General features: G+C 27.0%; 1 protein-coding gene across 3 annotated transcripts in view; it reads left to right on the top strand.

Annotated features, from left to right (window-relative positions):
- Positions 1–323: 323 nt before the first annotated feature.
- LOC107446586 (Ig-like and fibronectin type-III domain-containing protein 2) overlaps positions 324–23,180 on the top strand; it is a 95,104-nt gene continuing 72,247 nt past the window's right edge. For 2 of the 3 annotated variants that reach the window (XM_043049675.2, XM_043049673.2), the window contains exon 1: positions 359–519. The gene's annotated coding sequence lies outside the window, so the exon portion shown is untranslated. Of the gene's footprint in view, positions 520–23,180 lie in introns of all 3 variants that reach the window. The other variant, XM_071182472.1, reaches the window with a different exon arrangement.

The following is a 23,180-nucleotide window of genomic DNA, read 5'->3' as shown; positions in this document are numbered from 1 at the left end:
ATACAACGATCCCTTTTATCTAAATAAAATGTTTAAATTTGTATTTCTTTAAAAATACTATTTTATGAATATTTTTTTTTGTTTTCTCAAATTCATAACAAATGCATTGATAAGATGGGTATCAATTGGGTAAAATTAATTTGATATAAACTCAGCAATAAGCGCCTTCTTCCTTCTTTGTTTTTTTTTCTTTCTTTTTTCAAGTATTAATTCTGAGTAATATAAACATTACTTCTTTTAATTGAAACGGAAAAATAGTTTTTTTTTACTGACCTACATAATGAAAGATGCAATTTTTTGTCGGCCCCTTTACCTGCTTTTATGATTCTATCATTTTTACCTGTGGAGCAAACGGGTAAGGACTAGTCCACTGGCCGCTCAGAAAAAGACAAGTTGCTGTCGTAGCTGTTCATTCGGACTTACAAACCACCTGCGAGATTCGGTGTGTTACATTTGTTCAATACAGTGAAATCATTACTCCGTTTAGGATTATTTACAATTCTAAAGCCTGCAGCGTTGGTAAGTCATACAAACACAGCTTGCAATACATTATTTATTTATTTGCTTCTTTTTAATACAATTTTGACTACTTTAATGATATATCTAACAAAGAAGGAAGATAGTTTTCGAACAATTATATGTTTAAAAAATTTGAAATTAATTTTTTTAAAAATAATTATACAAAAAATTTAATTAAAAATTAATTAAAAGGTCTAATCATTTTCGCTGAATTTTTTTATTATCAAATATCTTTTATTAAAATTATTTATCAGTTTATTTACGCTTTATCGGTTTTGGTATGAGATGTAGTAATTTACGGTTACTCATATTAATGATATTAATTTTTTTAGATATTAATTTAATTTTAGATAGTTTTAGTATCCATTTTTAATTAAAACTATTAAAGTATAATTAAAATTACGAAAGTTTAATTTAACTAAATAAAATTTAATTATATTATTAATATTTTGTTTTCAATGCTTAAACATCGTTAAATTAAAAGAGCACAATTATTACATATGCTGAATTTACTTATTTCAGCAACTAATCTCCGTTTGTGATGCAAAAATTTCCCACTTGAGAAAATTTTCTCCTTTTTTTAAATAAATTAATATTTAATTAAGAACGCTAGTACGAAAATAATAAGGAAAAGAAGATATTTAAATCAGAAAATTGAATAATTGTTTTCTAAAATAAATACTAATAATATAATATTCTTTTAAACGTGCTTTTGTTCTTAATTTGTATATATTTCTTAACCCTCTCCTAGTTTCTCAATAAAGTGAAATACTTAATTCTTTTATCTATAAACATAAATTATTTTTATATTTTGATTGGTGATAGATTAAAAAGATTCAGTGTTAGGACGCAAGAAATTGATGAAGTTTTAACACCGTTATTTTCCCAAAATATTTCTTTAGTTTTGATGTTAGGTTTGTTAAATTACTTTAAAGCAAAATATTTAAACTACTAGAATTTAAAATTTATTATTTTGGTGAAATTAAAGACAGTCTAACTCAAAATTGTTTTGCTTGCTAAAAAAATTGATTCTATATTAAATTTAATTGATATTACATAAATAGATCTTAAAAGTTTTCAATTGTCGTATATGAAAATGAGTTATGTTTATAAATAATTGTTTTGTGCAATTTTAAATCTTAATTTAGTTTGATGTAAAAACTTTATTTTGAGTTTTATTTGAATAATTAAAAACTCAGATTATTAACAATTATTCATATATATATATAAAAGAAAATTTCTGATTAAAATAACAGCAATGTATTTATTAATTGCTTATGACTAATTATGAACATTGTTGAATATTAATCCATGTCCTTAATGTTTTACTAAAACCAAAAAACAAGCGCAATAATTTTTTATCCATTGATTTATTCAAATATGCATCGAGCTAAGCATGTAGACTGAATAATTTAATAGAAATAAACGTTATAAGGTGTTAAAAATAGTTTAATCTAAGTGTATTACGATAAACGTTCGCGAACAATTATCTATTTTTGAACTACGTAAAAATAACTTCAGACATATTATCTCATCATGCGTCAGTAGACAATAGTTTCTAACGTAGATTGTCTTAAGAACTATTAATAGTAAGTTTCAATGGTTTAAGTTTGTTAAATAGTAACAAGCTATAAAAAGGTTTAATGTTTATGAATTATGTATTGCCGAGAGTGAAACTTCCGATATAGCATCCGATCTAAAATTTTTGTTTGCACTATTTCACATTCAAGAACAATACATAATTTTTTTAAAAATCTTAAGTGATGTACCATGAAGAAATATTTTTGTGATCAAAACTATATAGAAACTTAAAAATCGAAACATATTTATTAAAATAATAATAATATTAAAGCAAAATAAGGTCGTCATAAAGGTTTCAATGTTGTCATTTTTAATTTTAAATGAAGAAGAATTCTTCACTTTTCGAAACATTTCCACGTTCCTTCTTATTGAGATAACGATAATCTAAGCGTACATATTTTGCATTAAAACTCAACATTTTTAGGATAAAACTTACTCGGCAGTTTTAGATATTTGATTGCCAATGGCGAACTGGAGAGTAGAAATTTTTCTACCTGATGTATGCTTTTGTTTATTATTTTTAATGTTATACATATAAATTTCCAATTTAAAATTGCTTTTTAATTTTAATAAATTGTTTAAAGCTAATGGAATGGTTGTCTCTTATACTACAAATCCTTACAATGTATCAAGCTAAATGCTTGAATTAGAACTCTATTCAAAAATAGCAATTTGTGCGAAATTCGAGCTCTAATTTTCAGTATATTTCCTGTAAAAATAGAAATTCGGAGATTTTTTACGCTTTATCAATTAAATAACATCGATTTTAAAAAGATTCTATTAACTAATTGTTTAAAGTTTCTGTTTCCTAATTAGAGCATAAACTTAACAGTTCAAATTATCTAAAAACAATAGAGAGTAGTTAGAGTCACATGCGTAAGTGAATTTTTAATGTACTTATTTCTTATGAAACTTAGAAGTAAATGGTTTTTCTAAGCATTTATAAAAGAAAGCAGTGTTAGTATTATGATTCTACAAAGTAAAAATCTTGGTGAATAAAGTTGCCACCATTTTAGGAGTTGAGGTAAACTAAAATTTTTTGCAGTGCGTGTTGTCACATTTTTTATTTACTTTTTTACTGTTATATTTACTCATTTTATGTTTGTTTGTTTACTGACAAAACCTATTTTCATGCGCCTCAATTTAATGGCTTCATTGAAAAGTATTTCGTTTAAAAAATAAGCACATTTTTAGTAATATATTCTCACTTATTCTTTTAAACAATTGCTATTTTGTAAATTTTATAAATTTTTTTGCATGATAACTACAGTTCTGTACTTAAAATTTTTTTTAGTTTATTTCAACACCGAAAATGGTGGCAACTATACACCAAAATTGTTTACAATGTACTAAATAACTGTACTAAACAACTGTCTGTTTTCAGATAAGTGAAAAACGTAAGAATTATAGATTATTCAACAACAATCGAGAGTAGTTTTCCCAAAATATAAATTTTTTTTTTTAATATACGTATTTTTCTAATGAAAAAATTGGAGTATAAAATTTTCCTATTCATTTATGAAATAAAACAGCGTTATTTACACGATTTTACTAAATAATTATTACAACTGTATGTTTCCTGTAAGTCGTATGTTGCAACTGACTGTACAGATTGGTACAAAAATTTAGCAATAACAGAGTATTATAAAATAATAACAGCAATAAAAAAATGATTTTTTTGTTGCAAAATTTGCAAGCCAATTTTTAATAAATTTATTACTTCTTATGACAGATAGGAATATAATATTTTATTACTTATTTATGAAAGAAAACAGCTTATTCCACGATTCTAATAAATGATTATTAAAACTCTCAGTTTCCAGATAAGTGCAAAAACTCAAATTCAAATTATCCAACAACAATAGAAAGTAGTTAGGAAATTTGAAAACTAACTTTGAATATTCAAAAGTTCTAAAATTTCTAATGAAAAGTATGAATGCAGAGCTTTCCTCTACATTTATGGAGAAAAAAAACAGCATTATTAGGAGCATTCCACTAAAAAAAAATATTAAAACTCTCAGATTAAGACAAAAACTTAACAACAGTTAAAAAAAAAAGAACTTATTTCTAAGTGTTTAACTATTTTGTGAGTGTGCCAGCAGGTAAACAATTTGTCCATCATCCACCGATCTACTTTATGAACGCTTTAGTTGTCATGAAGCATTGCAAAACTAGTTTATGTTTTTTTCATGGGCAACGACTTAAAACTAGGTTTAAAGATAGATTGTATAGACTTTCTTTGTTTATAGATTAAATGTTATGGTTCAAAACATCTATTTTCACTGAAAGTGTTACGGAAGGGTTAGTTTTTTTTATTTATAATTTTGTCGTAATTTTTAAATTCACAAATTCTACCTTTCATTTTGAGTATTTTTTTCATGAAATTTTTTTTAAAATTATAATTTTTATTTCAAGAAAGAAACTTCAATTGGTTTTTTAGTCAAAACTGGTGGTGTTTAAAATTAATATGCTTTGATAAAATATGCTTTTGTTAGAATCTTTATTTATTTGAGTTCATTCGTTCTCTAAATTAACTGAAATCACATTGGATTGTAATTTCTTGTGATTTCTAAATTTTGAATTCCGTAGATTGGAAGATAGCTTAACACACATGCTAGTTATTTAAAGATTAGGGTTCAATATATAGTAATTGTTTATTATGAGTTATATTAAAAATTTATTATATTTTGCTTAAAAATTTATGAAAAAAAAAGTTATCGGAAAATAAAAAAGCTTTCTTTGAAATTGATTTCTGGATGTCTAATCAACTAGGTAAAGAGTTTTGCACAAAAGGGAAAATTTTTTGAGTAAAAGGTAAAAAACTTTCAGAAAAAGAAAAAAGCTATATGCATGAAAAGGAGAAAGTGTAACATTAACGAAAAAAGCTTTGCATTAAAGGTAAAACATATTTCAGAAAGGAGAACAAGCTTAGCAGAAAAGGGAAAAAGCTTTGCATACAAAGGAAAAACTCTTCTCTAAAAAACTTCTTAATTGCTATGTATCTATGAGTTGCGTTTTGCATCCGCAATATTGCATTGGCTAAGGGTTAAGTAGCGATTGTGAAAGATGAGCGCGATTGCGTTTGGAAGCCAATTTAACTTCAAATTGAAGGATATCAGCTTGTTTGGAAAGTAAAAGCGGCCGGTGCACAATGTCAATTACGTTGCCCCCAACACATTCTAATTTTCTCGAAATTCTGGAACCTCAAACTCCATGAACCCCTTGATCGACAATCGCTGTGGGAATGCTTTTAAGAGCTGCATTTTAACTCGAAACTTTAATGTAATAGCTTAAACATTTAAGAAATATTTATTTATTATTTATAATAAAATAATTAATAAGTTTTCGATTTTAGAGATTCCGTTACGAAATGCTCACTATTTAATAATGGTCAAATTATACTTCACGATTAACGAATATTTCCAAACATAAAATTTTTTTAATTTTAGTTAATTCACGTCGTCCAGTATTGATAAATATAAGAATGCTAGACAATCAAACTTCGAAGTTTATAGAACTTCTGTAATGTAAAAAAAAAAAAAAAACTAGTCTAGGATAAAAAATTAAGATTTTTTTAAAATTCAGCATATTGTGAATTGGGGAAATCTTGCAAATAACTGCTTAGTTGGTTATTATGTAAAACTTTCATACAAGCTTATGATATAGCTTATGAGTTCCAAATAAATGACTGAGCTTATTTATTCTAAACTTTCAAGAAACTAAGATGAATAACTAAATCTTTTTTTTTTTTTAATTTTGAACACTAGTATTCATCCTGATATATGTAGTTTTTCTACCTATTGAGATATTAATAACTAACATACCCGCACGAAACAACTAAAGTTCCGTATATTACAATTACCCGTATAAGTGCAGATCCACGGTGTTTTATTATAATGAACGAGTGGTAAAGTTCTCATTACTTTTTTAAATCTACCTATTCATTTCGTGAAAGAGCTTTTTACATTTTGTAAAATAATAATTTATTTTTAATAAACATAATACATAATTTTCTATGAATAACTATGTATGCAGAGTAAGTTTGTAGATTTATTTCCAGAAAATTAGTAAAGGATATTTATTTAAGAAAATTATTTTAAAGAAAAAAGTTTTTTGAAAATGTAAATAATTCTTTGAAAATTTAGAAAAAAAAATTAAAAAAAAAACGAAATCATGAAAAACAATTTGAGCGAAATTTAAAAAGAAAAAAAAAACACATAAGGATCATTTAAAAAGATTCTTAAATCTCTGATTACACACACTGTAAAAAAATCTGGATCAAATTACAGTATGAAGTACCGGCATTTAGGTGCATCATAGGTGAAATCTATTTTTACCGTAAAATGCCTTAAATTTTCCAGTAATGTATATTTAATTAGAGTGATTCGGTAAACTTACGGTATTTACTACTGTAAATATACGGTTTATCAGATTCGTTGTTTTTTAACATATTCAAGTAAAAATGGATTTCACGGTAAAAAGTATCAGCTTCCTAAATGCCAGTACTTTTTATCTGATCTGATCAAGAATTTTTACAGTGTAGTCCGTGTTAAAACATTTATTTTGCATAAACTGTTTCTAATTGCATTTCAAAAATTTCATATTTTTTTTAACAAATAGGTACAAGCACTTTATTTTTTTAAAAATTAGTTCCGCACTTTTCTTTTAAGCACCTTTACTATGGCTAGTTTGGACGTTTGTTTATAAAACCAGGTGGAACTTTAAAGCAGGGAAATCAAATTTAATTGCCAAATTCTTCAATGCACCAAAGTTGCAGTTATAAAAGACAAACGATGAATGTGTGCTCTCTTGGTGACTTCTGCTCCACAAATTACCATTGGAGCTAACTTAGCATTGTCCTTCTCAATTTAATGTACCCCCAAAGCCGACAATATTGCAAGAATATAGTCGGGTTCATCGATTATGATGATGGCTCGTTGACACGAATTCCACACCCGGCTCACACTGACCACGGAGCTAACGTAAAATGCCCTCAGTGGTAGACGGATAATGGGTTAGAGTCACCGTGTCGTCAGACTAACCGCGGGAGACTTTCGTGGTTTTCCTCTCCATGTAATGCAAATGGGGGTTAGTTCCACCAAAAAATTTCTCCCAAGACTAGATTCAGAAGTTCCCTTGTCTCTTGGATTGGGCTCAAAATTACAAGACTTCGGAGTTGAACATTAGTAGCCTCAAGCCTAAAATTGGGTCGGCTTTTTAACAACGGTTATAAAATAAAGTAAAATACTTCAAGAATGCATCACAGCTGCTGTGGTGAATATTGACAGAAACGTATTAACAGTATGACAGGAACTAATTTATTATCGGGATGTGTGTCAGGTGACTAAGGATGCACACATTGAACGTTGTACACTGTAGAAAATTCCGGTAAAAAGAACCGGAATTCAAGTTGCTGTTTTTTTTTACCGTGAAATCCATTTTTACAGGAACATGTTACGGAACAAAAAACCTGACATATCGTAATTTCAATAGTCATAGATAATTACCGTAAAATCACTGAATCATTCTAATTAAACAAACATTAAAAAAATAACTGTATAATATTTTACGATGAAAAATAGATTTTACGGTAAAATGTATTTTGCCAATGAGGTACCCGAAATATCGGTACTTTTTACTGTAATTTGATCGGGAATTTTTTACAGTGTTATATCTATGAGAAACTTGGTGAGTGTATGCATTTTTTCACAAATCCAGTATAACAACGTATATTTGATTTTTGTTTGATTAATAAATAAATAGAACAAGAAAAATCCAAAATTTGAAATAAAAGGACTTACATTCAGTGTTTCATGTTTTTTTATTTGTATATTTCATAACCAGGGTTGAACAGTCGACCCATTTTTTGGTTTACGTCTATAAATGTCCAACTTCATAACCTTAGAACCCAACCCGGAAGACAAGGGAGTTCCTGAATCAAGCATTTGGTCAAAATAGCCATCGTGAAAAATCTTAGGCACACTGAAAAAAAATTTGGTAAAATTACCATACTGTATAATAATGACATTTATGGTAAAAAACAACAACATAATTCTAGTAATAAAAGCCAAAATATAAGGTATTTAAGCCATTCATTTGGTAGTTCTTACATTCATATGGTACCGGTTTACCCCAAATTTTGGTTTTCAGAATTACAGATCTTATTACAACACATTTAGTAAAAAATTCAGAACAGAAAAGTCAATTTAATCGAATAAAGGGTTTTTATGCCATGCTCTAAGGTATCATATTAAACCTACCAAATTTTATCACATATTTTAAAATTAAATTTTATTATTTTAATTTTACCAAAATCATTTCCACTTGGTAAAAAGAACTTATAAATTTTTTAGGTATTTCCATAGACCCAGAAACACTGTAAATTTTACCAAATTCTAATATTTAGTTTTGACCATACTTATTTCCTCCTTATTCCTTTATACTTCCTCCCCTTGAAGGTTCGCAGTATGTGTGGAATATACCATTCATCATATACCATGCATCATGTAGAATATACCATCTTTCCATGCATCATCAATCATAGTACGCTGAAACTAGTTAAATATTTAAGGCTCAGCCCCGTAAAATAACACATGTTGGATTTTTGTTAAAATATTAGAAATATAGTAAAAGAACATAGCACTATAATTCGTACTATAAGTTACAAAAGTTAGAAGATTACAAACATAAGTTCTCCTTCAGGATTTTTATTCTTGCGCAAACAGTTTAAATAAGGTTTAGTATTCACATCCCCACGCGACATTAGTAAATATCAAATGTACAAACCAAATCAATTGTTTGTCATGGCATTCATATAATAATATCTGAAGTATATTATCCGAAATAATCTCCTTATTTCAGGAAATTATTTTTTTATAATCTGATAATAACCTTGCAAATAAGGAAATTTGTTTAATCTTTCCCAAATAAAAGAGATTTCGATTGTGTAAAAACATAAATATTGTAGTATTTTTGATATTAGATAAGAACAACAATCGTTTTTCCTCCTCCAACATTGAATGTTTGGGTAGTATTATTCAGAGTGTTTTGCCATTGCGAAGATAAGATTTAGATTTTGAAATCTTAAGAAAATATCTCGCCTTTAAATTTAATTTACCTTTGTAAGTTGCCTATTTAAAACAAAGAGAACTTTGAAGTTTTTTAAAGATGTTTATTTAGAAGTTTCAAAAAAGGTAGTTTTGAAATTAGGCAATTTTTAGAATATATTGCTTATTTCTATCATTATCTCTACCCAAACAATGTCAATCATTGAATAAAGCGAAACAACGTGAATAAAGCACAAATAAAGTTGCAGAAACGGGGATAAAGAAAATGTGCTTCCTTATCTGTAATTTTGTGCTTCATTCATATATAGCACAAAGCACGCCCTATCTTCATTCGCGTAATGTGAACCATTTTCCAAAAACAAGAAATGTTATGTGAAATAAAATGAAATAGAATTTTTTTTTAATGGGGGAATGTAAAGGTTCTCTTCGGGACACACACCCTTACGTTGGTAATTGTGATATTTCAAAATAAAGAACGATTATTCAAAGATAAAAATTACTTTATATATATATANATTGGTGGCATTTGTCCGTATGAAGATATTGAAGCTCTTCTCGAATAGGTTTTGTTCGATACTTTCGCACAATCATATGGCTTTAAACTTAAGCTATGCAGGGGGGTGAGCTGTAACCACTACCCTTAATATATATTTATAGAATCCCTATTAAAAATAAAGTATGAAAAATATGAAAATTGGGGGAAGTTAATTAATATTTAAGTAAGGAAAAACAAAAAACGCTGACATAGTATGGCGAATCACAGGTGAAGAATGCAAGTTTGAAAAATATCAAAACATGTGTAATGACCAGATGAAGAGAAGGGGAGTTAGGAAAAACATCTTCAAGTTTCACTGGTCAATCAAACAGGTTGCGACGTTTTTCAATAACTTTTTCTTCGATAGTGATTCATCAGATTTCCGTAGAATTCCTCCCTTCGTCGCTTAAATATTAATTGGCAATTGTTTTCTTTTTGGCTGCATTTTCGACAAATATTTTGAAAATATACATTCATTCATTTACACAAAATATACATACGTTCATTATGAAACACTCTGTATATTAGTACAATTGAGAAATTAAACTGATGCTTGTATTTTTTACTACTAATTACATCAGCATTAGAGAGAGATATTATTAAAAGATATAGAAATATTTACTTTTATACACCCACTGATTCAAACGTGATAATTTTTAAAGCAGTATTGTAATTTGAAAATAACACTGGAAAATTCGTTTAGTATTTATTGTAATTTGAAAGTAACACTGGAAAATTCGTTTAGTAATTTATTGTAATTTGAAAGTAACACTGGAAAATTCGTTTAGTATTTATTGTAATTTGAAAATAACACTGGAAAATTCGTTTGAGGTGTTTAACAGTGGGACTTAAAGAACTGTGATTTAAGTTACATTTCAGAGAAATTATAAAACTTGGAATAAAAAATTTTATATTATAAAAATTACACCATAAAACAATTTACTAGTTGCTTATACTTTCTCTCTTTTTTTTAAAAAAAAAGTCAAAAGTCCTTTATTTGTAACGAAAATGTATGCACTAAATTTAAATAACTTTACATCTTTAAATAAATAAATGCTGTTAAAGTTATTTTTATCAAACTACACCTTTTAATTTACATTAAAATCAATGAATCAAAAAATATATGATGATAATTTTTTTAAAAATTAACCAGAATTAAGTAATTAGTAGCCAAAAATTAAGTAAAACCTTAAAAAGTAATTTAATATAAAAAAGGATGCAAGTAGTTTTATACTTTATTTTTTTTTAAATCAGGTTTTAGCAACATATTTTTCTTAATAAATAATAATTAAAAAAAAATCTGTTTTCATCTTAAATATTATTTTACATTAAAACAAACAAGTTTTTAATTCAGCAAAAAATTATTCATGATTTCCCATTTAACATGCAAAATGTTCCGATTTTATGTGATCTGCCGTACTTTGTTTCTCACTTACTGTACATGATAGTAAAAAGATAAAATTTACTGTTTGACATTGATAATTTCCGTTCAATATGGTACGTACGAAATTTATTTTTCACTTTATTTACATCTTTAATAAACAACATTGGTAACTTAGCAAAGATTATTTCATAATTTCTTATTTAATATGCAGATTTTCCTACCCAACTTGCTCCGTCGTAACTATTAATTTTTTAATTAAACAAATTTTTTCTTATTAAATTAATTCTGATAAAAAAATTTTTCTCCCTACTTATTTTGCATCCTTGTTAAACAATATTAATAATTTCCAATTTAACATAGATCGTTTCGCAATCATCTATTTAGCATGCAAAATTTTTATAATTCAACATTCTCCGTCCTAATGAATTTATTTTTCATTTACATGTTTAGTAAACAAGTATGATTTATTTATATACATTCAATTACGAAGCAGAAACAAATGAAAAAGCATCAAGTTTTTCTTCTGTGATATTCGCATATTTTCGTGAAGGTCAGAGTATATAGAGATTTAGGTTAATCATTTGCTTATGATAGGAAAACACCACATAATCTTTAACTCATTGAAAACTTGTTCTTTGTTTCACTTGACCTTCTAAAATCTTAAAACGACAAATCATAAGCGGAGGGCTTGGAACTGCGACTAACGATTCAGAACAAAACGATCTTACGCCAAAAAAAGAAATAAAAAAAGAAAAGGAAAAAGGTTTATATAGTCGTTGATACGTAATGTATATGGCACATAACGATAAAAAAAAGCTCCTACTGTTAGAATGAAAAGCAAGTTCGCAATTTAATAAAAGTTAAAAAAAAAGTATCAAACTTAAATCACTTTTATACTAACTTCTTCAATAATAATCTTCAATAATAAAAAAAACCAATCATTGACTATTTAATAGGTTGATATTGATATAAACTAATTAAATTGTCAGTAAAGTTAACATGAGTTAAATAGTTCAAGTAATTTATTTTATTTCAAACATAACCGAACTGACTGAACCTTTATAAATGTTTATTAGTAATAGAACCTACATGGAGAATCAAATTGTGGTAGAATTACCACGTACTGTATGGTAATCACATTTCTGGCAAAAAAAAGAAAAAAAAATCGAAATGCACTGTATTTAAATCATTCATTTGGAAATGGTTTACCGTAAGCACTGGTGTTCGAAATTATAGTTCTTATTACCACAAATTTAGCGTAAAATGCAAAATTGAAAAGTAAATTCAACCGAATGAAGGGTTTTTATGCCATGATCTAAGATTTCTTGAGCATTTTTACTTACTTCATTTATAAATAATGTGCATATTTGTATAAAAATTTTATAATTTATTCGCAAAATTTTTTTCTTTTCTTTCTAATATTTTTAGCATGTTTTGAAAAATAGATAAGGCAAGAATACTTTTTTTTCATTTTTGATTGTGTTACTCATTCCAAAAAGGTTGACCTTCCTAGCTTAAATACGTTCCCAAATTGAGCCACGCAATAGTTCTTTGGGTAACCAAAAACATATTGCAAGAATCTGTTTTAAAAAACAACGTTCTCCCATTAAAAACGGCTCCAATTTTCTTCCAAACCATATTACGTTTTTCTTCACTATAAAAGATACATTTGTGAAAAAAATGAATCGTCGAATTTTTTCCATTAGCTTTAAAACTATCATTTTTCTTCTTTTTTTTAAACAAAAATCAATGTCCGGGTTTCTCCCCCCCCCAAGGATTTTAGCTTTTAATCTCCTTTCAGTGTCAAAAATTTCAGATTCCCCGCATCTTAAATTTTTTTTTTAAACTTAGTTTTTCAACAAAGTTAAAATACTAAATTAAAGAACAGCCTACATTCGTTAAGGTTATTTTCATCCCCAAAACAATATAAGTTGTAGTCAAGTATTGAATCTTTATCTGATACATAACTAGGTTTTCTAACAAAAAACAAGCATTGCATGCATTGTTTTACTTTGCAATTTTATCTCTAATTTCTTTTTTATTTTAATTTTTCCTTTAAAACAAAATATGTTCACTTTGTTTTTTTTTAAGTATTCCATAAACTAAACGAACATTTCTTCTCTATGTTTTGTGAGCTTCTTAAGAAAGAACTTTTTTTCTCTCCATAGTACATTAGCGTTATATATTTGATGGAAACCTATAATAATAATAATATTTTTTGATGAACTAACGCGGAAGAAGGATTACCATCAAGAGGTCATTGCCTACTTCCTAAAGCCACCCGCATCGAGAAGTCATTAAAAATAATATCTCTTTTTTTATGAGTGTATATATTCAATTACTTTCGTTCGATATCTTATTGGTAGAAAAACCTTCATCTTTTAATGAGAGTTTAACTCATATAATTCAAATTTGGTAATTTTTAAATATGCAATAATAGAATAAAAATTGGACGAAGTAATTATAAATAATGTCCAAAGAAATTAAAAGCAAAAAATTTCTTTACTGTAAACGATTCCGGATCCGATTACTATATAAATTACGGGAACTTTAGGTGCATCATCCGTAAAATTTATTTTACCCTTAAATCCATTTTTACCTTACAATCAAATGCTCAAATAACGTTTGCAAGTTTTATGTTTGTATGTTTCCTATAATTTGTAAGTTGTTACTTTTTAATTAGTTACATTTTTTGTTGAACTAGCACCAACGAAAACTGTAATTTATAAATATAATAACATATAACAAACGTTAAGACAGCGTACAGCCTTTTACCAGTATTTTAATATGGTTTTTCAATGCTTCATTTTTTGTTTTCCGTTTTACAAATTTGTGAAATTTTACTCTGCAAATAAGTTTCAATTCGATTATTGAAATCCTATCACAATATTTTAAAGTTTCCGGTATTTTTCTTATAGTTTAAGAAAGTTTCTCTTTTCAGTTGGGAACTGGATTTTCAGCAATAAATGTGTTTAATAATCTAAGTAATAGAAAACATAATTGAAAAAGTACGTAATTGATAATGCACGGTTTCTTTAAACTTACTTTTAAAGCTCTCTTTTTTAGCTTCACTTAAATATAATTTTCAACAAAAAGTTCCAAGTTCAAAAAGTAAGATAAGTAAGTTGTTGCAAATTAAAAAAGAATAATGGCATGAATTACAAAGTGAAAATCTCTTACGCTGTTAAAAATATCGCTGCTTCCTTGTCTTTCAAAATGGCTCAAATTGGTTCAAATTGGCAACAAACATACTTTAAATCAAACATACTTTTTACTTTAAAATATGTTTTGGTTTGAACTAAATCATCGTCTATAAAAGCTGCAAGTTTAGGAATTATGATGTAGTACGACTATAGAATTATTTTTGAACATTATTATGGTTTAACCAGTGCCGGATATTATTTTTTAACAATGCAGAGCATAAAAGTTATTCAACTGATATTTCCCCATACAAAACTCCATGGTTTAGCTCAATAAATTATTTAACAAATAATTCAAGATGCAAGATTCAATGAAAATTGATTTAAATATTTGCTCCAATTATCATTTTGAACATTATTATGGTTCAACCAGTGCCGATATTTTTTAACAATGAAGAGCATAAAAGTTATTCAACTGATATTTCCCCATACAAAACTCCGTGGTTTAGCTCAATAAATTATTTACCAAATAATTCAAGATGCAAGATTCAATGAAAATTGATTTAAATATTTGCTCCAATTATCATTTTGAACATTATTATGGTTCAACCAGTGCCGATATTTTTTAACAATGAAGAGCATAAAAATTATTCAACTGATATTTCCCCATACAAAACTTCATGGTTCAGCTCAATAAATTATTTAACAAATAATCCAAGATGCAAGATTCAATAAAAATCGATTTAAATATTTGCTACAATTATCATTATTATTTATTACAATTAATGTTAAGCATTAGACCCGATAATTTATGTTCCGCATTCGGCAGCCATTCGTTCGTCTATCAAATTCGCGTAGAGTTGGCCTTGCTGATGTCAGCTATTGCTCACTAGCTGATATCGAGCCATGATGACTCCGGGGATAGGGCGTTCGCTTTCCAATGAGGTGAACCGGGTTCGATTCCAAGCATTGGCTGGTCAATAGGAATTCCGCATTTGTCTCGCACCGACCACAGTGCTGATGTAAAATTGGCAGACGAAACATGGGTTAGAGTCCCTTTTCCGACAGGCTAACCGTGGGGAGCATTCATGCTTTTTCCTCTCCATGTAACGCAAATGCGGGTTAGATACATTAAAAAGTCCTCCACGAAGGAAAATTTATCCCCATGCTTGATCCAGGAGTTCCCTTGTCTTCTGGATTGGGTTCAAAATTGCAAGATTACGGAGTTGAGCATTAGTAGTCGTAAACCCAAAAAATTAGGTCTGATGTTCAACGACGATTATGAAATATAAAATAAGTGATATCAATAATTTTGGTACTCCACGATTGCTGATAGCAATCGTAGCGAATAGCCTAATTCAGTAACTTCGGAAAGTAACTGAGTCCGAAAGCTTCGGCTGAAAACATACTCATTTTTCCATGTTTATAGATGATAATCCAGTGGACATAAAACCCAATTGTTTAAGCAAATTTTTACCGCTAAAACTTTATTTCACACTGTTTTATTTAAAACTTTTGTTTAACAATGAGATCAAAAGTTTTTTATGTCGACAAACTTCTTCGCAGAATCTTAAAGCCAGTTGTTTTAACAGGTGCCAAACAACAATGATACCAACACAAGGACGGCGGGTATAAATAGGAAAAAAAATATAAAAGTAACTAGAAAACAAGCTTCCCTATTTATTGTTTTTCCGATAAAAATATATCAAATGTCATTTCTATTTGCTTAATCTCAAGCGCGATTCGGTGCCGCTGTGTTTAAATTTCCGACCTTTGTTCTGATGATGAAGTCGTGAGGCCTATCCAGAAACTTTATTTGCCGAAATGTATTCAAATCATTACCTAAGTGTGGTCAATAATGAATAAAACCTGAACCAACTTTTTCTTATACCGCATTAACCTACTACCCCCTAAAATGTTAGGATCAAACTGGATGGCTGTCGTGACGCCATTGTTGCAGCTATAAAAAAACAGGAGAAAAAAATACATCTCTTTTGCATCTTTCCTCCTATTGGTTCATTGACATCGTCACGTTCAAGTGACCACGAGTTGTGTTGTATGCTTCCTTCCCAGTCTAGCTATGAAACTGGGCCGGGACTCGTTTGATTGTGACAAAATGGACGACTGAGTTTTTTATGTATTTTTTTTTTTAAAAAATAAATATATTATTTAACATTGTAACAGAACTGTCATAAAAGATTTTTGTTATACTTCCTGGTTGAAGAGATTCGTCGACATTCATAAATTTTATCTCTTAGCACCTCAGATTTAATTTATTTTCTTTTAGGTTCCAGAAAATATTTTATTAATGTCTAAAAATTTATCTATGAAAAAGATCCATCGATATTCATAAATTAAAATTTTTGGTATCTTAGATTTGTTGATTTATTTTCTTCTAGGTTTTTAAAAACTTTTTATTAATATCAAAAAACTTATGAAAAATCTATGAAAGTTGACATTCATAAGTTTTACTTCTTAGCACTTTAGATTTTTAGAATTATTTCTTTCTAGGTTCTTAAAAGTATTTAATTAATGTAAAAAAGAAATCTATGAAAAAGATTAATCAACATTCATAAATTTAACCTTTTAGCACCTTAGATTTTTTGAATTATTTTCTTCTAGGTTTTCACAAATATTTAATCATTACATAAAAAAAAATCCATGAAAAAGATTCATTGTCTTTCCTAAATTTGACCTTTCAGCGTTCTAGATTTGTTGATTTATTTTCTTCTAGTTTCTAGAAAATATTTTATTAATATCAATAAGTCTGTCCATGAAACTCAGCTGTGACTTATTAAACGGTGATAAAATTTAAAAATATTTTATAATTTTGATTTGAATAATATGAAGAAAACTAATGATTTTTAGCATGAAGAATTTTAACACAACAAATACTTCAAGTAAATGAAATTATTCACAGTATTTCAAAACTTACTGTACTAAGCTTTTCAAATTCATCAAAAATTAACAATCTGATCGGTATCGCTACACCCAAACTGAGAAAAAAAAGTAGGGACAAAATTATCAGAGTATAGAAAAATTTATCTTTTTTCTAGCTATACGGCAAGCACAAAAATCTCAGTAATTTTTACCAAAGCGCTTTGGTAATAATTTTGGTAAAATTATCAATGAAATATTGTGATATAATGTTTTTTATTTTTATATTTTATAACCGTCGTTAAACAGCCAACCCAATGTTTTGGGTTTACGACTACTATTATTCCGTAGCCTTCTAATTTTGAACCCAATCCAGTAGACTAAGGGAACTCCTGGATCAAGTATTGGGAGAAATTTGCCTTTGTGGAGGACTTTTTGAAGGAACTAACCCGCATTTGCGTTGCATGGTGAGGAAGACCACAACCACCTCCTACGGTTAGCCTGACTGCGAAGAAATTCTAACCAATGATTTGCCTACCACTGAGGATATTTCACGTCATCACTGTGGTCGGAGCAAGCTAGAAGCGGATTCGTATCGACCAGCCATCGATGGAACTCAAACCCGGTTCACTTCATTGGAATTCGAACGCTCTATCCCCCGAGCCATCGCGGCTTTAAAATAATGTTTGACAAAATTTGGTAAATATGGTAAAATTTGGTAATAATTTTATCGTACTTTTAAAGCATGGTATGTAAACTATTATTCAGCCTTGTGTTTTTTTACAAATTGTACAGCAATGAGAAATTAAATTTTGAAAACGGAAGAACCTTTATTAAATGGACCGAAAAATTACCAAATGAATGTTTTAAATACTGTATATTTTCGTTTTACTATTTAGAATTATGTTTTGTTTTTTACTTTTTTTTACTAGAAATTTACCATTACTATACGGTGTGGTAATTTTACTAGAATTTTTCTCTCCATGTAAGGATTATAATGATATAGAGAAAAATAGATGCATAGAAAATAGTACAACAGAAAGGGCGAATGGAAATGATAGCATAAAATGATAACATAATGATAGCATAAATAGAAAATTAATAGGAGTTATCTGTAATGATATTATTGAAAATCTAAATCTTCATTTATTTTTCTTGTATAAGGCGTTTGAAAGAGCAAAAATATGTTCTAAGTATAAAAAATAATGATTTAAGTTTGATTTTTTAAATATCTTGTATTTAGATTTATTTTTTCAAGGTTTTAAAATCCATGGTTGCGTTTAGTTTAGTATAATAAAGTTTTAACTTTCTTTATACAGATATTGATATACAATAGATTTTTTAAAATACGATCCCATTAGATAATTTTTTTATAAATAAAAGAAATAACTTTTGATATTTACACAAATACTATAAACATTTGAATCTTATATAATTCCATAAAATAAGTAAAGAAACACTATTGATTAAAATATTTGTAAATTACACGCGTAGAAACAACTGCTAGTAAAGATATTGAACTCTATGGTAATTTCATTTCTGGTGGAAAAAAAATGGTAATTCTGATTAAAAAACTAAAATATACGGTATTTAAACAATTTATTTGGTTCATATGGTATTTTTCAGTTCATATGGTAACGTAAATTCTGGTTTTCAAAATTATAATTCTTATTACTACGCATGTATTAAAAAAATTCAGAACTTAAAAGTAAATTTAACCGAATATATAATTTTTGGACCATACTCCAAGGTATACCAATTTTTAATATATATTATAAAACTATATTTTATGTTAAATTTTACCAACAAAAGCGTTACGGAAAAACTTATCGCTCTTTTTGGTGTTTCCATATATCCAGAAAAATGGTATATTTTACTATTTTTCTGGTAATTTTGAGCATTTTTTCTCAGTGCATAAGCATTCATTTAAAGCATAATTTCAAAAGCATAATTAATAAGCATAATTTCAAAAAAAAGTATTTGTCTATCGTAATTACATAATTATTGAAAATACCCAAATAATTGTTTATTTAGTAATCATACATCAGGTAAATATATTACTTGAAATACTTACAATATAATTTCTATTGTCAAAACCTTAAATATTTTAATCGGGAGCTTTAATATGTGGAAATAAAATTTTATTTACCTTATACACATTTAATTCGACTTATAAAATATTTATAAAATTATAATAAGATGAATAAATATAATTATTGATAATTAATAATTATGTAAAATTATGCAATTTAAAAACTAGCACATATCCAAAACCTCTGATAAAGAGGGTTTTTTCTCCAATAATTTCTTGACTTAATGTGTCGTTAATTATTGTATTACGTTACTAAAATATCACAGCCACTGTTATAAAAAACCGGTAGGTTTTAATCAGGTTTAATCAGGTAGGTAGGTTTTAATCAGGTTTTACGAAATCAAAATTTTCAATAAAATGCTAGTTTAGGTCATTAAGCATTGACATTAGATAATATTATCATTAAACCGTAGTTTCCTTCATAAATTTTTATTTAATTAAGGTTAAGTTTACATTCCAGTTAAAACCAATCTTTATCTTTTATATCAACAATTACCATCAAGGTAAAAATAACAAAGAGAGTAATCTTTGTATTATTTTTTTTTGTCAGCACCTATTTTAAAAGTCGAAAATAATTGAACGTCCCAGACATTTAAATTTATCAGACTTCATACTGATTTGGACAAATCGGGTCACCTAATTACGTCGTTTCATTCACTGTTGAACTCATTTGCATTTTTTATTTGCTTTTATCAGACTCTGATAAAATAAAAGTATGGTCAAAACTATCACAATATGTTAAATTTACCTTGTTTTCGGCTATATGAGAGCACCTAAAAGCTCGGTAATTTTTATTTTGTTAAAATGGATAATAAAGTACAGGGTTTCGCAATATTTGATAAAATTTGGTAAGTGTTGTCAAATTTGGCATTTTTATCTTGATATTTTAGAGCATGGTATAAAAATAATTTATTCGGTTAAATGTACGTTTCAGTTTTGAATTTTTCACCCTAAATGTGTGGTAATAAAAACTGAAATTTTGAAAACTAGAACGTAGGGTAAACCGTTGCTTTATGAACAGGAAAATTATCAAATGAATAAATGGTTAAAATACAGTATATTTCGGTTTTATAAACCAGAATTTTTTTCTCTTAAAATATTAGATCTTGTTTTTTTCTTATTTCCTTATAGTCAATATCCTTATTTCTCCGAAAATCAATTCTCCATACCCAGAACTAGGAAATAATTGAATACGAATTATTCAATTGAATTGAATAAGAATTCAATTGAATAATTCTTATTCAATTCCCATAATCAAACCTCATTTCGTTAATTGAATAAGAATTATTCAATTCACGTCTCAAAAGGATCTATTTCAAGAGTGCACATTTATTTAAATATTTATATTTATTTTAAAAAATTGTATTCGTATCTGAAATTGGTTGCTGTATGACAAGCGAGGACAAAATGGGTTAAAAAGAAGTTTCAAGACAAATTCTGCCTTAAAATACGCACTCTAACATTCCATTAATTAATCTCGTCGTTCCATTTTAAATCTATTACATTATGGATATTTTAATTGCAAAACAATGTATAAAATATTATTTCATCATTTACATTTTAAAAATGCGTGAATGAAATAAATACGTGTATGATGTTTAGAACTTTTCTAAAAAAAAACTTAAGAAAACATATTTCATTGTTAAAATACTTCAAAATTTTGACTCTGACTATTTTTATGTTAAACAAAAGAAGATATCTGAAATTAGCTTACTATAGTCACGTTATTAAATATATAACTTCTAGCATAAAGCAATGGCTTGTAATTAATTTTTTAGACAAATCACTCTTGCTATGGAAATATTTATATTAAAATATTCTTACTTGCTTTTTTTCAAGTTTAGTAATAAGTTATTTATTAAACAATCAGATCTCGTATCAAGAGAACAAAAATTTGCCTCCTCTGAAGTTTAATGAGTTAAAGTGAACTTGTCGCCATATTTGAGCGAAATTTTGTGGTAAATTCTAGCAAATGTAAAATATAAACAACAATTGCGTTTTCAAAAGGCGTAATTCAATCGTAAAATGGATTTAAAACGATTTTCTCGTTTGATGATTTCAACTATATATTACGATTCTTTTAAAGTCGACTCAGATGCTATGTTGTTGTTGTCGTTTTGACGAAGCAATTAAGCTAACATTTTTGCGCAAAAGCTATTCTTCAGAATGAATATTATGCAAGCCAGCTGTTCCTAAATGGTGTTCTACGGAACTTTAAGGTTCCGTAGGGAAGTCACGGAGATCTGAAAATCAATTTTCGATTTTCGACGATTTTCGAAAAATCGATGATTATGATTTTCGAAACAATTAAATTTATATTCGATTAGTTATCCATTATTTAGTTAATGTATCATAACTTTATGAAATTATTTAATTAAAAGTCTTGTAAAGAAAGAAAAGCAAGATTAAAAAAAAACGAATATATTGAATGAATAATGAAAATGAAACATTTATAAAAAATCACATTATTATTTTGCAGAGAAAAAAATTAAATTCAACAATGAAAAAATATGCCTCTATTATAACCATTCTCAGCTCTTATTTCTGTCCTTTTTCTTTTTTATTTAATTAAAAACTGCATTTTAACTCATGTATAATCAGTTTATAGATGTACTAAAATCAAAATGTAAGACGCTCCAAACCTGTAAATTTAAATATCTGACATAATAGTATTGATCAAGCGATACGATGAAAAACTTTCTTTTTTTATTCATTCATAAATATTTTAAAAATAATTAATAAAATTTAAACCGTTTAAACCGTTATTTGTTTATATATCTATTTATTAAGTCTCAGGGTTCCAATTAAAGATGGTCAATCATTTAGGGTTCCATAGCCGAAAAAGTAGCGAACCACTGAGGTAGATATTTCAAATAAGTAAATGACCAATATAAAGAAATATTTGTTTATAACTTTAAACAGTGTGCGGGAAATCAAGCAAAAAATTAATACAAAAGTAAAATATAATCAAGTGTTCAATACATTTTAATTTAAATTATGAACATGATTTTGCTTAATTCGAAACATAATGTAAAATAGATTTTTTTAAATTTACTTTTGCTTAATATTTAAAACGGAAAAATTAAATAGGTTAGTTATTGTAAATAAGAGTAAATCATCATATTATAATTTTAATTTCACGTAATAATTATAGTACAATTAGTTTCATTTCCTATCATTTCCAGATTTAATAATTTTATTAAAAGTTATTTCAATTAAAAGTTTATGGATAATTAAATATTCAGTTCTTCGAAATTAAAATAATTGTAATCATATATCAATATAACGACAAATATTTTGTTTCAAGCTTACTGAGAAAGTTATTACTCATCATTAAATTTTTATTCTTTATTTATGTTTCCTTTTTTCTTCAAGGTATAATTAATTATGCATTATAAGGAAGCATGAATGAAGATGAAATAATCATTTCTTTTTAGGGTAAATAGACCGTAAAAAAGTTGTTATGCTAATTTAAATAAAACTTAAAACAAATACTTTCTATGTTATTTGAAGAAAGTAAACATTAATAAAATTGAACTACTTATTTTTCTTTCCAAATTAACTATTTTATTTAAATTAAGATTTTTAGTTTTATTTATTTACATTTTTAATAGAGCCATAAGAACAGTTTTTTAAAAGTAATTTGAAAAACAGATGTTTTATACTACGCATAATGAAATTTTGCGTAGTATTTAAGATTTTTTTGGGCTTTTGTTTTTTATAAGAAATGGAGCGACAGAATTTCCTTTGTGTATTTTTATGATTCATTTGATGTTGTTTCACACATGAAGAATTTTCGTTACAAAATGATGTGTAACGATTTAATTACTTTTGTGTGTTTTACGATTTTTTGTTTGCTTTATTATTACTTTCCGAAACTTATTATTATGAAATGAAAATGGAACGATCAAACTAATCATAAGTAAGTTTATGATATATATATATATATATATATATATATATACACAGATATTATTTTTTATAG

This window comes from Parasteatoda tepidariorum, chromosome 6 (genome assembly GCF_043381705.1).
Source record: "Parasteatoda tepidariorum isolate YZ-2023 chromosome 6, CAS_Ptep_4.0, whole genome shotgun sequence".
In the NCBI taxonomy this organism is placed as follows: domain Eukaryota; kingdom Metazoa; phylum Arthropoda; class Arachnida; order Araneae; family Theridiidae; genus Parasteatoda; species Parasteatoda tepidariorum.
This window is presented reverse-complemented; position numbering and strand designations above follow the sequence as displayed.